This window comes from Xiphias gladius, chromosome 21, assembly GCF_016859285.1.
Source record: "Xiphias gladius isolate SHS-SW01 ecotype Sanya breed wild chromosome 21, ASM1685928v1, whole genome shotgun sequence".
In the NCBI taxonomy this organism is placed as follows: domain Eukaryota; kingdom Metazoa; phylum Chordata; class Actinopteri; order Istiophoriformes; family Xiphiidae; genus Xiphias; species Xiphias gladius.
The window spans coordinates 1,413,883-1,428,475 of NC_053420.1; the positions used below are offsets into that span (position 1 = coordinate 1,413,883).

The following is a 14,593-nucleotide window of genomic DNA, read 5'->3' on the forward strand; positions in this document are numbered from 1 at the left end:
CAGCCGTCTCCACGGGTGTCCCTGTGTCTGCCTTTGTGTTTGTCTCCGTGTCGGACAAACTATCTGTTCACCGACACACCCTTCGGATTTCCTTTTTGTGTTTCTCAAAAGCTGCTCAAAGAAAGTGGTACTCAAGGACACTCTGTCACTAAACGTAGCTCGGTTCTCGCTGCCGTAGTGTGACTGCTTGTTTACTGGACAGTCTGTTTAAATTTCCAAGTCTGCCACACGACGGAGAGGAGGCGTAATTTTACAAGCTACCAGTGACAGTATTCGAATACATTAAATCCACTGCTAGAAATACACTTCTCAGCTGTTTAGAGACATTAGTCCCATGCTTTGCAGTTGTACTGTATCGTTTTTCAAATTCACCTTTACTGCAGTAGTTGGCACTGTGCCGCAGCAGGATGCTGGAGGGATAGATCACTGTGGCTTTTTTTTTTTTTTTTTTTTTGCTTTCAACAAGTTCAACAAGCACCAAGTGGAGTACGCTGCCAATGATGAAGAAGCCATAAAGTAAAACCATGTCACTTTTGAGTTAAGAAATAACACAATCAAGTAGAATTCATAAGCAACAAGGCACACATTTTGTTAATTTAATACACGGAGGGGATTTGCTGCTTCAGCCTGTTTTGGTCTGGTATGACCAGTAGCCCGGGCCGGCTGACGTTGGCTCGTGCTTGAGAACCTAAGGTAACGAACTGCTGTATAAGACACGACTGAGTCAGTTTGCTAACTTTATTATATTCTCTGCTCCACCACTTGTGCTACTGTTCAAACAGCTTAGAAGTTTAAGTAAATGCTTCAACAGAACTTTTTGCATTTAATGTCATCCAATAACTGTCATTTGTAGGCGCTGTTCTTCAAAAGCTACATAGTCTGGCTTTAAGCTGTCAGGAGGCGTAAAGCTGCATGTTAATGACTTTGTTCTTTTTAGGTGCCAGTGCTTCTCCTTGTGTGAAACTGCTCAGTTCGCCCCATGTCAAGGTTTACTGTATGTGATTCTGCCTCTCAAGAAAATGTCTCAAATTGTTGAAGTGTTGTCCATAAGAAGGTCTTAGGGAGAAACTTTGATAAAAGCAGCGTTTCCTCCTGTAACGTACAGGAGGCTAAAAAAAGAGAGAAAGTAGTAGTGGAGAGCGTTGTCTCCATCCTCCTCTCTCTCCTCTGCTCTGTGTTTGTGTGTCTTTACATCACGACTTAGATCAATAAACCTCTACTGTATGTGCATAAATCTTTTCCAAGGACAGCTGGGCATGCGGCCCACGTTTCTTTGTAGAGGACATACGGTCTGATGACTGAATGCTTGTTCTGTGTGTCAAATTTAGCACCACTCTTAGATGACAGCTCAAACTTTGTTTAATTAACTAGATAATTTTAATTATTGCATCTTCTTATTCATCTCATAAGTCTCAGCTTTTAATCGTGTCTTCAGAGAAAATCAAGCTGTGAGTCTGTGTGTGTGTCTCAACTTTAAACAACACAAAATAGGAAGCGTAAGCTGATAATAGCTTGTTAAACGAGTAAGAACTCTGAAATCCAAACATTAGAAAAGAAAAGAGAATCATCCACTGGATTGATGACTGAAGGATATGAATGAACAAATAAAGAGCCCACTTTCACCCACACAGTGTGTCCTGGCTATAAAGTGTGTTGAAGAAACTGTTATCGGTCCCATCCCATCTCTTCATTCTGTCGAGATTAGAGACACATTTTGGATAAAAGATAAATTAAGAGCGGATAATGTGTTAATGAATTTGTTTTGTTATGATGAGCAGTATTTATATCCTCCTTTTTTCTTTTTAAACCTCGCCTTCTGTGCCATATGCCATGTACTAACTTGAAACAAACAAGTTGTCACTCTCATGAGGCCGTGGTTTGAGATTTACTGATTGCTTTTGACGGGACTTCATCGCTGTGAGTCCAATTATTGGTGCACAGTCAGACTTGCTGTAAAAATATCTGGTTTCTGGTAGAGTCATAAAACAGTGAAAAGTTGGTAATGACCTGGGATTTCTGAACGTCTTTTCTCAGGGCGACCTTTTTCCACGGGGAGTTTCAGAGACCCAGGGTTATGACAGCAGCCTCACATTTCCCGGCTTGAAGTGGACGTTACACCCGCGGCTGAGGTAGGAACACAAACGCGTACGCCTTCAGCTTCTAGAAACGGCAGCATGACATCAGTTGACATCAGCGTGAGGAGCTGGAGGAGCGGTCCTATGGATATTCTGTAGCTAGCATCAGAGCTGTTTTCTGGGAAATTTGGGTTCAGGCGTCACTTAATTGTTTCACGAAAGGATAGTTTTTCGGTCACTAATGAAAGCTGTGATTAATTTCCTGGAAACACTTGTTTGACACCTGTAGAATAGCAGTGTTCTATTAAATGAAGGTTTTATTCCTCTTCTCATCAAGGCTTTTGCTTAATTACTATGATTTAATTTTCATTTTGTGTTACCAGTTATTACTTTAACCTGCAGTGACTGTTTTTTTTTGTTTGTTTTTTCCTGCCACTTGGGAATTGATATAATCTGACAAACTGCTCTTTAAGGAAAGAACTTTGTCAACACACAGCTTGAAGTCTAAGCAAACTTTGAGACCCATCCACACTCTATCAGTCCCACTTTCCAAGAAAGCTGCCTTACGTTTTTTCTTTCTTTGTTCTTGCTAAACAAAAATATAAAAACCAGATAATTAAAGACTGAGTGGGCAGATGGATATGAGAAGAAAAAAGGGATGTTTTGAGGGGGTAGGGTGGGAAAAACATAATGACCACTGTTGTTGTGGTTACACAACTCTTAAAAGGGTCTGCAGCTATTTCCATCTCCGGTGGGCTGCTGTAAGTATGCAAATGTATCATCATCTTCCCTGCCGAGGCTTAAGAATGCAAATAAAACAGGAGCAGCATGTGTTCAGATTTAAATATGCATGACTAATGAGCCTGAGGAGCTAATCACCATGGCATGAGGGCAGGAAGAGGCGTGGCTTTCCACAAATAGCTGAACTTTTGGCCTTTCACTCCCTGGCAGGCACATGTACAGGTAGCTTCCAATAAGGCCAAGATGGAGCTGCTGACCTTCTGCCCCACCACCCACATATACTGACTTTCTAAAGTGTTTCAAATGTGCTTTTTTGTTTTTCCTGCGACTTGTCAGTGTATGCATGTTCCTCCTGTTAGTCCACTTAACTCCCAAACAAAGATTCCCAGAAGTTGAATCCTCAACAAAGCCTGGTGGTCCCATGGGTGTCGTGATCAATGTGTGTGTGTGTGTGTGTGTGTGTGTGTGTGTGTGAGGGAGAGAGAAAAACAAGACTGAGAGTCCACAGCCTCGCCAGCAGCCCTGAGAGGCTGTACTTAGACACGGCGTTTCTTTGAGCTAAATGCTAATGTCAGCATGTTAATGTACTCAAAATGGCTATGCTGATGTGAAGCAGGTATAATGTTCACCATCTTGGGTTTGTGTCGTAGCAAATGTTTACCTGATGATGGCGCTAGAGGAAAAGTAAGTGGATCACCAAAGTTAATCCTGAGGGCGACATGAATGTCCGAACCGCATTTCATGGCAATTCATCCAATAGTTGTGGAGATACTTCACTGAAAACCTCAAACGTGGACCTCAGGGTGAAGCACGAGGAAAAGTTTGGGAATCGCGAATGTCTGCGCCAAATGTTCTGCCAATCCATCCAGCAGATGTTGAGATACTTTCACAAAATAAATGAAAACTTTGACCTCACGGTGGCTCCAGATAAAAAGTCAGAGTCATTAGGATCCATCCTCTGGGCACCCTGGACATCTGTACCAAATTTCACGGCAATCCATCCCATAGTCGAGATACTTCAGGCCGGACCAAGGTGTCGGCCTGGCAGACAGACTGCCATCCCTGGAGCCGTGCTGCTAGCGTGACTGAGAAAACAGACACAGAGTACTTGAGGTTCACGTGAGGTATTACTGTGTCAAGAGCGGCTGATAACAATGAGTATCATTACAGTTAGGGTTAAGGTGTTTATTTGTGTGTGTGGGCCTGTGGGCCTGTGGGCCTGTGAAGGTCTGTTACTATGTGGGTGTGACCATGCGTTTTCTTGTGTACGCATCTTTGCGTGTGCCCTGGCTGCTGTCTGTTGCGGTCTGATGCCAAGTCATGAATCGGCTCCTCGGGATGATTTATGTGGGTTAACTCCGCAGTGTACATTTCTCATATCTCGAGCAGAAATCGGTGCCTTCATGCTCTGACACTTATTCTAGTGTTGTGGAGTGTAGAGAAGTCGGGTGGGCAAAACACTGAAGCACTGTCTAGAAAAAGTAAGACGAAAGAGAGGAAGAGGAGCGTGCAGGCACGATGGGAGAGCAGGTCGAATCAATGAGCATTTGAATTTGTCAGTGAGTTATTTTCAGGCCGCTTTTCTCTGTGCTCTTGTTTCACTTTGTCATCTTCATTTGTTAAATCTTTACTAGACAGACACACAGCAGACATATTGTGTCCTATTTAGCTCTGTTTCCCCGGGAGTTTACATAGTTACATTGCATTCCAGCTAAAAATAGTCGTGCAGTAAAACACCTCCATCTGCTAAAAATAGTTGAGCAGTGAAACACCTCCATCTGCCCTCTGCCCATTCCCTTCCACTCCAGGCAGTAGGAGTCTTCTACACACAAAGAGCCTTTTATTTATGAACAATCACAAATATCCAGGACAAGCAACTTCTCTGCCAAGCGGAGATGTAATGTTCTCTCCAGGTCCACAAAAATCACGGCACATTTGTTGTTCCTGGCCGGTTTCTCAAAGGGGTTTTTCCGTGTGTGCATCTGGTCACCATGTTCTACAGCCGGCGTGAACTGTGCACTGCGTAGCGGGGGAATGATGCAGTACAAAGGGAAGGGGTGAACTGAAAGAGCAGCAGTGCCTCAGCTTGATACACAAACCACCTCCCCCATCAGTTATTGTTTTTCCCATTGAACCGACTCCTAACATTTGCGTACCAGTGATGGGTGGAAACACTGGATTTTGATATTTCTTTTGCAGATTTTCTGGAAATATAGTTTAAATTTGTGCCACGTTTAGATGAAAATGTTACTAATGATGAAGACGTCCCTCATCCCACTGACCAGGTTCTCTGCCGGTCCTCAGCTGACACCAGGAGGACTCTTTCCAGATTCAACCACGATAAGACTGTGGAACCTGAAAATGTTCTCGGTCAGGTGCTCACGTAATGTACTGATCAGCTCGCAGCCATCTTTTCCCCGTATGGTCTGAGACCACCACCGTCCTCCAAGGGGCCTAAGCAGACAACACCGACTCCAGGCCCATAAAACGTACACAGCCATCACCCAGTGCTTCTCCGGTGCAGTCATGAGGCACTTTAAGACCACAAGTCCCGCCGCGCTGGAACCCCTGTAGTTTATTGCTGCAACTGTTTTACAGATGACACCGTAGCAGTTGCCCTTCACCTGGCCCCGACCCACCTGGACACCTGACCTGAAAATTCCTTAAAGGACAAAATACTGAAAAAAGCCTTTTTTTCCTCGTTCACGTGGCATAATTCTTTTATAGTCTTTCTCTAGTCATCGCCTCCTCTTTGCTCTTCCCCTAAAAGTAAAATCTGAGCCACCCATTCTTCACTCTTTATCCCCCTTTTCTGTCTTTCTTCTGTTCCTGGGATAGTTTTTTTTTTTTTTTTTTTTAACTGTGGAAGTCATCCAGTGTAGCAGACAGTCTGAGAGGTTTTCAACTTGCTATATCACTACTGCTGCTCTAACTAATTACAGATAGACTGGCTATCGATTTGCTTCCAGACACAGAGCAGATGTTTGTCTGCAGCTTTAGTAAAATCAGGCAGTCAATCCACAAAAGAAGAGAGCAGTGTAGAGGCTTTTCCTTTCCAATGGTAGACATATCCCATTATTTATTGCCTGTTTATGCTGCCAAACAGAAGAAGAAATGGTAGATTCCTGGAGAATTCAGAGCTTTTCAGTGCAACTCGCGTAATAAACCGAAGACGACAGAACCGTTAAAAGTCTGACAGAAATTTAACCAAAAATTACATACATTCCTCACAAGTTTGGATTTCTTTGTTGCTGTTAGAAGAGATGTATCCCAACCACGAACTTTCGTACTCCAGTACATACACAGCTCTCTATGCCGTTAACGAAATCTCTCGCTTAGAACTGCAGGTATATAATATCGTATTGTCTCTAAGTAAAACTCATGTGACGTCTCTTACCATTAATATTTAAATGGAAAAGGAAGCACTCTCTGGGCGCAGGAAATGCAAAACAGTGCACTTTTGATACGGAGGTTCTGTTTGACAATGAAAAATCCATATATCCATTACACATACCCAAGCTTTAAACAATAGCTATAATTTAAAATTGTATTTTAATCCAAATTTAACACTTCAACATGCATATAATTTTATCTTAAGAGTACAGACTGCTCTGCCTGTAATGCACCACAAGCCATCCGTTCCTCTAATTCATTCCCATTTACCAGCCAGATAATACAATGGTATTTCCTGACGGCACACCCAGTGCCCATGCTTTAATTTACATCTTGATTTATGAGCTCCAGAGAGACGAAACAGAAAAAAAGAGAAAAATAAAACAGCCCACACAGACCTTCTCTGAATATCTGAATGTACAATAGCCAAAAGTACATTAATATGATTACTTGGACAAATGCATTGTGTTTGCATTTGCTCCCAGCAATTTTCCTGTGTCATCTACTTTAATGAGTACTGACGTGTCACCTCGCCGGTTGGGCGGACTGGGGAGGAAGCCACAAAGGGACTGCGTGCTGGGTGGTTAATTTCAGCAACTTTCACTGCTCACTTTTCATCTGTGTGGTATCTGGAAACTCTGAGAAGGCCGATAAGGACCGTAACCCTCTGTAGGGAGAGGGGAAGATACGGTACTGTCCGCAGGAAAAGGATTTCACTGCACAGAGAGAGAGAGAAACAATCACACAGGGCAAGAGGAAGGAAGAGAGAAGAAGAGGGGTAGAGAGTGGAAATTGGATAATGAATATAATACAGTACTGGAAGCTCCATGGTCTCTGTTAAACAAATAGAGAGAGGTAAAGAGGGTGAAAAGTAGCTAAGAGAGAAATAATATCTTAAAATTAAATGATATGAATAGTAGATATGTATTTGAGACATGAATAGAGTCAAGATTACATTTAGGCACAAAAGGAATTTGTTGAATTAGTTGGAAATTGAACACACCATTGTCCCTCAGTTGTATGAATCGTTAAGCCAATTGTTAAGTTTAGGAAAGTGAAACAACTTTGGCACCGATTAGACAAAGTTTTGGGGTAAAGTGTGGATTGAGGCAAGGGGTGGGTTGGTGCGGTGAAGTTTTTTTTTTTTTTTCTCCCATAGAAAAATCACTGGAAGTTAAAAGAGATGAAAACCTGTTTGCGATTAAAAGCTGGAGTGAAAAGTCTACATCCTAACACTTAGCACAGGGCTGGCTGCAGGCCTAGGTAGTCTAAGCAAATACTGGGTTGGGGCGGGGGGTTGGCAGGTCGCTGAAGAGGCTCAGTCATACATGCAAATTGCAGAGACAATCGCACTCTATGTCGATAGATTATGTTTGTTAGTGTTTCTGCCTGCCCGGACCAACTGGCGAGCAGTTTTCGTGACTTGCTGCCTGAGGTGCACTCTCTCCAAACGTGCATATGGCTGATTCTTTCCCAAACCTGTCACTCGCAACTGTCAGCGAGTTAAATACCTGTGACCATCAGTAGCGGGGATTAGTGTGTTGCGTCTGCATTCCCCAGATTTATGACGCACAGCTTGTAATTTTACACATTCATCCTACATACCAGGATCTAACAGCCGTTGGCTTTCTGTGGGCTGTTTCACACTGATTCAGATTTATACAGTGAGATCATTCATGCAGCGGTGGCCTTTTTTTTTTCCTCCAAACTCTGTTACCTGTGGATTATCCAAATAAATTTTGCAGGACTTTTGCAGCAAGTTCTCAGCTCACGCAAGTGACCGGATTGCTTTTTTTTTTTCTCAGAGTAATTACAGTAGTGGAATTGTTTTGCTCCTGTACGTGACTAAGCGAAGGCAGCGTTTTGATTTTGTGAACAGATCTTGACTAGGGCACCACATAGGCTGGAGCTGGAACCGCCTAGCAACACAAACCTCTGTCACAGCAACCCAAACAAAGCTGCCTGATGTGTCCCGGGATCATGGATCCAACTTAGACATATGAACATCACAAGTCAATACTTTGTAAAATTTCCCTCGACGACCTGAAAGTTGCACCTTTCGCAAAAGCATATATTTCCAATCCCTGCCCACTGTACATCAACTTCAACATTCTGCCTGTTTCTAGTTTTCTCCATGTTGTCCGTTCATAGTGTGGAAAGTCTCCACATGTAGCCTGTTGCATATTTCAGATTTTCATGAAATCTGGCTGGAAGATCTGCATTCAATCTGCAGTGACTACAAGGAAAAGTAGATAATATCTGTGACCTGCTGTGTAGCCGAGCCTGACTTCTGACCCCCCCGGAGAGAAGGCAAGGACTGCTGTTTGTCCCTCAAGGGGGTCCGTAAAGTGTCATGAAAGAGGAAGGAAGAAATGAAGGAAAGTATTTAAAAAAAAAAAAAGCCATAAATCAGATGAAAGAATGTCGCAGAAATACTGAAAGAAATAGATCAGGGAATGATGGATGAAATGGAAAAAAATAAACAAGTTGGTAAAAGAAAACTCCACCAGACCGAATGTTACCCCCCTCCGAGCCAGGGACAGCTGGTCATCTGCTGACCAGGAGGTGCTAAAGCCAGGACCTTGTCCAAATACAGCAGCTATAAAACAATAAACAAGTGTAAAGGAAAACAGGGACGGAGGAGGGCACATCGGGGCAGAAGGAATGAGGGAGACTCTGAGTAGGAGGACAGGGAATTAAGATGAGTCCAGAGCAGGGACAACTACAGGGACAAATAATGAGAGGGCAAGGAAGGGAGCAAGAGGGCCACAGAGGTATGAAAAAATGAAAGCGAGCAGGAGAGAGGCTTCCGAGGAGAAAGTACGAAGTGCTATTTCTCTGTCCGTTCAGCGTGAAGAATATGCGGTGAGGAGGCGGAGGGAACAGAGGGAGGACAACACCTCAGAGTGCTATTCTGTCACTGTTAGTTCAGACCGAGCGCCCTTGTAAGGAGACTGAGGAGCTGGGGGCCGTTTACGGTGCCAGCTTCTTTGGAAACAGATGTTTTACTGGATCAGCCCGGCACTGTAGGGGAGCAGCAGGAGGAGGAGGGACAGGTAATAAAGTCTGGAGCTGACAGGACAGAGAGAGGAGCTAAAAGCCAGAGGAGAAGAAAGGAAGGCCCAGATAATGAGACTGGCAAAGAGCTGGTACAGACTGAGAGAAAGAAAGCTGGCGGTTGGGGGAAGAACCTGAAACAAACAACACTGGGTTTTTTCTTGCAAAGAACTTGGAGGCGTTTTTATTCACTACCAGGAGCAACCGGGCCGACAGAGGAGTTGCTATAGTTTTCACAATTGCCACAACATTTACTGTGATGACCTATGAACTAACAAGAATAAAAGTCCACATCTGTTCCAGCGGCTCTGTGAGGCGGTGCTTTGAGCTAAATGCTAAAATCAACATGCAGACAAAGCTCACAATGTCAATATGAACATGCTGATATTTAGCCGGTTTAGCTGAGTTTAACGTCGCAGCATGCTAGCTTTTGCTAATTAGCATAGTAGAGCTGAGGCTGATGAGAACTGTCATCGGTTTTGCAGGAGTTTAGAATTAGAGGAGCAGAAGTTTTGACCTGATGATGGCGCTGGATGAAAAGTCAGGAGGATCATCAAAGTTGTTACTGTTCACCATGTGGAACATGGATGTGTGTAAGTAATGTGATGGCAGTCCAACCAATAGTAGTCAAGATACTTCACACCACACCACAAAAAGGGAAAAGTCAGTAGAATTCATCAGCCAGGTACCACAGACGTGTGTGTGCAAACGTCCATGGCGGCCGATCCAACGGTCGTCGAGATATTTCTGTCCAGACCAAAAGTGGACGGACGTACCTGGAGCCTCACCACTAGAGTGGTAAAAGTGTAACCTGTGCCCCTTGTCATCTTCCCAAAGTGTTTAAGGGCGTTTTTATGGTAAATCTGCAGGGTACGCTCTAAATTTGGACCTTTCTTTAAAACAGCGGGCTCGCCGGTTCTATACAGCGAGGACTTGGCTTTTTATACAGTAGCGACCACTACATGTCACGTCAGACCGCCCGTCAGTGAGACGTCAAACCCCTACCTGCTCTCCGTTTAGACGCCTGAAATTTAAATGTGCCTTAAATAATTTTCAGGACATTATTTCAGGAAAGAAGCTTATTCTGAAAACCTCAAGAAATGGTTTTCTGACTGTATGAGTGCCATATTTTCACAGTTTGCAGTGTGTGCATCCAGCCAATCGTTCAGTGCCTGCCTCCTACCTCTTTTCACTCCTCAGTGTCCGGTAGCTCGGAGCTAAGGGGACCCTGGGTGTGGTTTGCTTATTTATGGGCTCAGGCTGCAATAAACCATTTCACTTCACACCTGAAGATTTGAAGAATCAACAGGAGACGGGAGGCACAAGTGCTGACGTCGTCGTGCTGTTTGCTGAGTTGTTCTTCATGAACACGGACAGATGGGATCCACGAGGGACTGCGTACGAAGAAAGAAGTGAAGTTGTGTTTTTTTTCCTTTTCCTTTTTTTTCCTTTTTCAACACAATGAGAAAGGTATCTTCAAATGCACACCAAAATATATGTTTGATGGCAGAAAGTGAGAAATTTCACCCGATACCTGCCAGGTTGTGTGTGGCTCACTTCCAGGTTTACGACTCCCCAAACCCAACCCCCATCCCTTCCACACAGAAGCACAAAAGTCAGTTATTTACTTCTACTAAACTGTGCCAGAGGGCTTTTTTTTTTTTGGCCCCCACAGGCACTTAGATGCTCTCGCATTTGACACATTACTGGTGAGTTACCACATTTTAATTTAAAAATCCATCTTTATTCATCTTCTGTTTGACCAGGTCAGACCGTCAGCAAAGTGCTAACTTAAATACGAGTGTGAACTTTTGGCCCCCGCAGCCGCTCTGTGACTGTGTGAGGATCCTGCAGAAAAGGCAGATTTTTCGTGTCTGCCCGAATCACACACACACACTTGCTCTTATACACATTCCTACACACCATATATGAAGTACCTCTTACTCTCTTTGTACACTGACCCTATTTTGTTACTACTCACTCTGTTTAAAAAACACAGCCCCCCCCCCCCAGTGAATGTGCACATTTCATGTTAAAACCTGCACTAAGTGGCTGCAGGTCAGTCTAGTCTCAGCCGAGCCTCTCTGAAAAATCCCTTATTAATGAGCCTTGTGGCCGTGGGGAGAAACCACAACACTCACAACACCTAATGTACAGATGAGAGAGGGGTGAAGGGAGGACAGGGGAGACAGATGGGGGGAAAAGGAAAAAGGAGAATAATTGGAGCGAGGTGGACGGGGGTGGACGGAGAGAAGGAGGATGACGCTGAAAGACGGACGGAGGATAGAGAGAGAGGAGTGTACTGAGGAAAAGAGGTCGACACAGAGAGTAAAAGACAGCAAGAGGCGTGACGGAATGAAAGCTAGGCAGCGTGACAGAAGAGACAAAGAGAGAGGGCGAATCCTCACAACATTTTTATGAACTAGCTGTTACCTGAAGAAGCTTCTGGAGTTGCTGTTCGTCCCACAGGTTGCAAGGCTTTCTCGCCCCTTGTATCTCGTCACGCCGCAAAGCGGATTACAACGGCAAAGCCAAACAAAACCCCCTCGGTGCGCTCACGCACACCGTTCGACACTAACAGGCACAAAAAGGTGTTTGGAAACGCAGCGAGCCAAGAGCTTAGTCGCTTATCCATTTCAGTACCATATCTTTGATATCAGATGAATTGTGCAACGCCCATGCTGTCGGTCCAGATGGAGGATTTTTGTGAAATTTTGCATAACAAGAGTTGCATGACATTGCTTTACAGTAAGTCGAGGAGACACGGAAAACACTTAATAAATAAAAGTCCTTAGAATGAAAGACAGAAGAGAGTCTTAGAGTTGCCACAAATCCTATCAGTTGGATTTTAAAGGCTTCTTTTTTTTTGAGATAGGAGTTCGATGGCGTTTGTTCTCTCAGGCGAAGTGATCAACAAATCAAAGCTACTTAGTTTAGCTCTTTTAAATCAGCACAAACCACAGAAGATAATTGTGCTGATTCACACCATATTCCAGTTGAAAAACTGGTTTTTGCAACAACAATAAAAGCAAAACTTTTTCAAAAGTGCTCTAGATTTAGTTTGTTTTATTCCGTGTGTGTGTGTGTGTGTGTGTGTGTGTGTGTGTGTGTGTGTGTGTGTGTATGTGTATTTATGTGTGTATATGTGTATATATATAATAATTCTGAAAGTTTGTCTCCATTATTCTATCTTCTGAGTCGACGTAATTTGGGCTTCTGGATTCTAGACGTAGTCATTTTTTGGTCTCTCAGCAGTTATTTCATCCAAACTTTTGAAGTGCTTAATCTCATCTCAATTAATTATATTCCCCCTTTTCTTCTGACTCCAATTGCTCTCTCTACATGATTGTTTTATGGCCACAGTAATAATGCAAGGACCGTAAGGCCCTGACCTTTGCTCCCCTTAGTCCTGGAGTGGAATCGTATGTTTTTTAATGACAGGAAAAGTTCATTCAAGGCTAATTTGAATGTTCCAGTCAGTGTTCTTTAACTGATATTCAACCTACAGGGATACACAAGCAGGGTGTTGGTCATACTAGATAATATATATATCAATAAATATCATTTACTGTGTCGGGGCCAACACCACTCAAAGGGACGCTACACAAGCTGCGTTTTTCACAATGTTCATAACGTCCTGCAGCACTATCGTATGAGAGAGAAAATTGAAACTGACACTTGCATTTGGTGCTTATTCTATGTAATTAAGTCTGAGTCACCTCTGTGGTTTAGCAGTAGAGTGTGTGGAGCTGCGGTTCCAGGCTCGAGTGTCGGTGACGGCTGCAAGTCTCATAAGAATGGGTCAAACGTGGGTGGAACACTCTCGTTCATTAACCTGCATCAGTCATCGACGTAGTCGGAAACAACTTTTTGCTCTCAACATTTATTCCTCTTGATTTCTCTATTTATTTTTTTTCTCCTCGCTGTCCTTTAACTAACATCTAACCAGACTTGTATCAAAAACAAAAGTGTTTAGATCAGTTGGGGTAAATGTAAGAACCAAGGGGCAGATTTACTGCGGCTTTTGTGCCATTTTTCTCAGGCCCAAACGTACGGTGTATTCGTCAGACAGGGGCACTTTGCGATTTCCTTTATTACCGGTTAAAATACACACAGTGCAGTTGAGATTTACTCAAGCCACAAGGAAGGTCGCGGATGGGAAAAGAAACACTGAATATAAATCCTGACTGAAAAACGATTCTGATGAACTAAAATGCAGTTAGACTGTAGTTAATGAACAAAATATCTGGTTTGTGTAATGCAAAGAAAGGATGGACAACGAGGTTTTAGATTACGGTTGCAAATTCAATAAAATCTGAAAAAGCACATATTTGCACTGCACCATTTTCGTAGCATATCTGGTCCTGAATTCCTTAGATGTGTCAAATACAAGGAAAAGTCTTTCAGGTACTGATAAACATGCAGCCAGTTGTTGCAGTTTTTTTAGTTTTGATAACTTCAGCTGGTGAAAAGCGACATATTTTGCATGTTTCGTAATGATAATGACTAAACTGTAAAACGTGTCTGTGCGTCTGGAGCTGTTAAACCATGAAAACCAACCAGTGGTTGGATTGATTTGCATCGCGTCATGATCAATTTTGAAAACAATGAACGGTTCAAGGGACAGGGAAGACTTGAAACAGAATGAAGAAAGACAAAGAAATGTAGCTTAACATTCTGCAATCGCAAAGCGAAGCATATAAACAACTCTAAAAAACAGGATCCAAAAAAATGAGCAGACGTATGCACCGTGTGCAAAGATCAGTATTAATGGGCCGTGAAAATAAAGACCAGTGATTGAGGTAGTGTGTTTACTGGGATTGAAGTAAAGCCGACAGCTCTGACATGTTGTCACAGACAGTACAGAGCACGTCTCACACGGCAGATTATTACTAACAACAAACCAACGTGGGCTTTATTTGTTCAACTAATGTTTCTATTTTGTTCCATCATTTCTGCATGAAAAAAATTCAAAAAAACAGGTTCCACTCCATGAGCGTAAAGATTTTCAGAAATTCAATTTATTGCATAAGAACAACAACAAATCATACTAAAAAAACCTGATGTGCACCCAGCCAGGAAATGTCTCCCTGTCTGTTTTCCTTTCTCTCTCTGTTTCTTTTATTTTTTGTTCCCTCTAAGTCTATGACAGCCTCTCGCCATATATTTCTTCCTCTTGACTTGTATCTTTGTCTCCTACCTATTGTTTCCTCTGCGTCTCTCGGTCTGCGGCAGCCTCCCTCTGCGCCTCTCTTTTCCGTCTCTGCCGTAGCCTCCCCTCTCCCTCGCTCTACACCGTCAGACTTACGCCAGCTATCCAGGAGGGC

At 43.3% G+C, this 14,593-nt stretch overlaps 1 protein-coding gene across 1 annotated transcript in view; it reads left to right on the top strand.

Annotated features, from left to right (window-relative positions):
• The window catches only part of dag1 (dystroglycan 1), a 117,433-nt gene that overhangs the window by 14,204 nt on the left and 88,636 nt on the right, over nucleotides 1-14,593 (top strand). The window contains exon 2 of the mRNA XM_040159020.1: nucleotides 2,035-2,129. The gene's annotated coding sequence lies outside the window, so the exon portion shown is untranslated. The remainder of the gene's footprint in view (nucleotides 1-2,034; nucleotides 2,130-14,593) is intronic.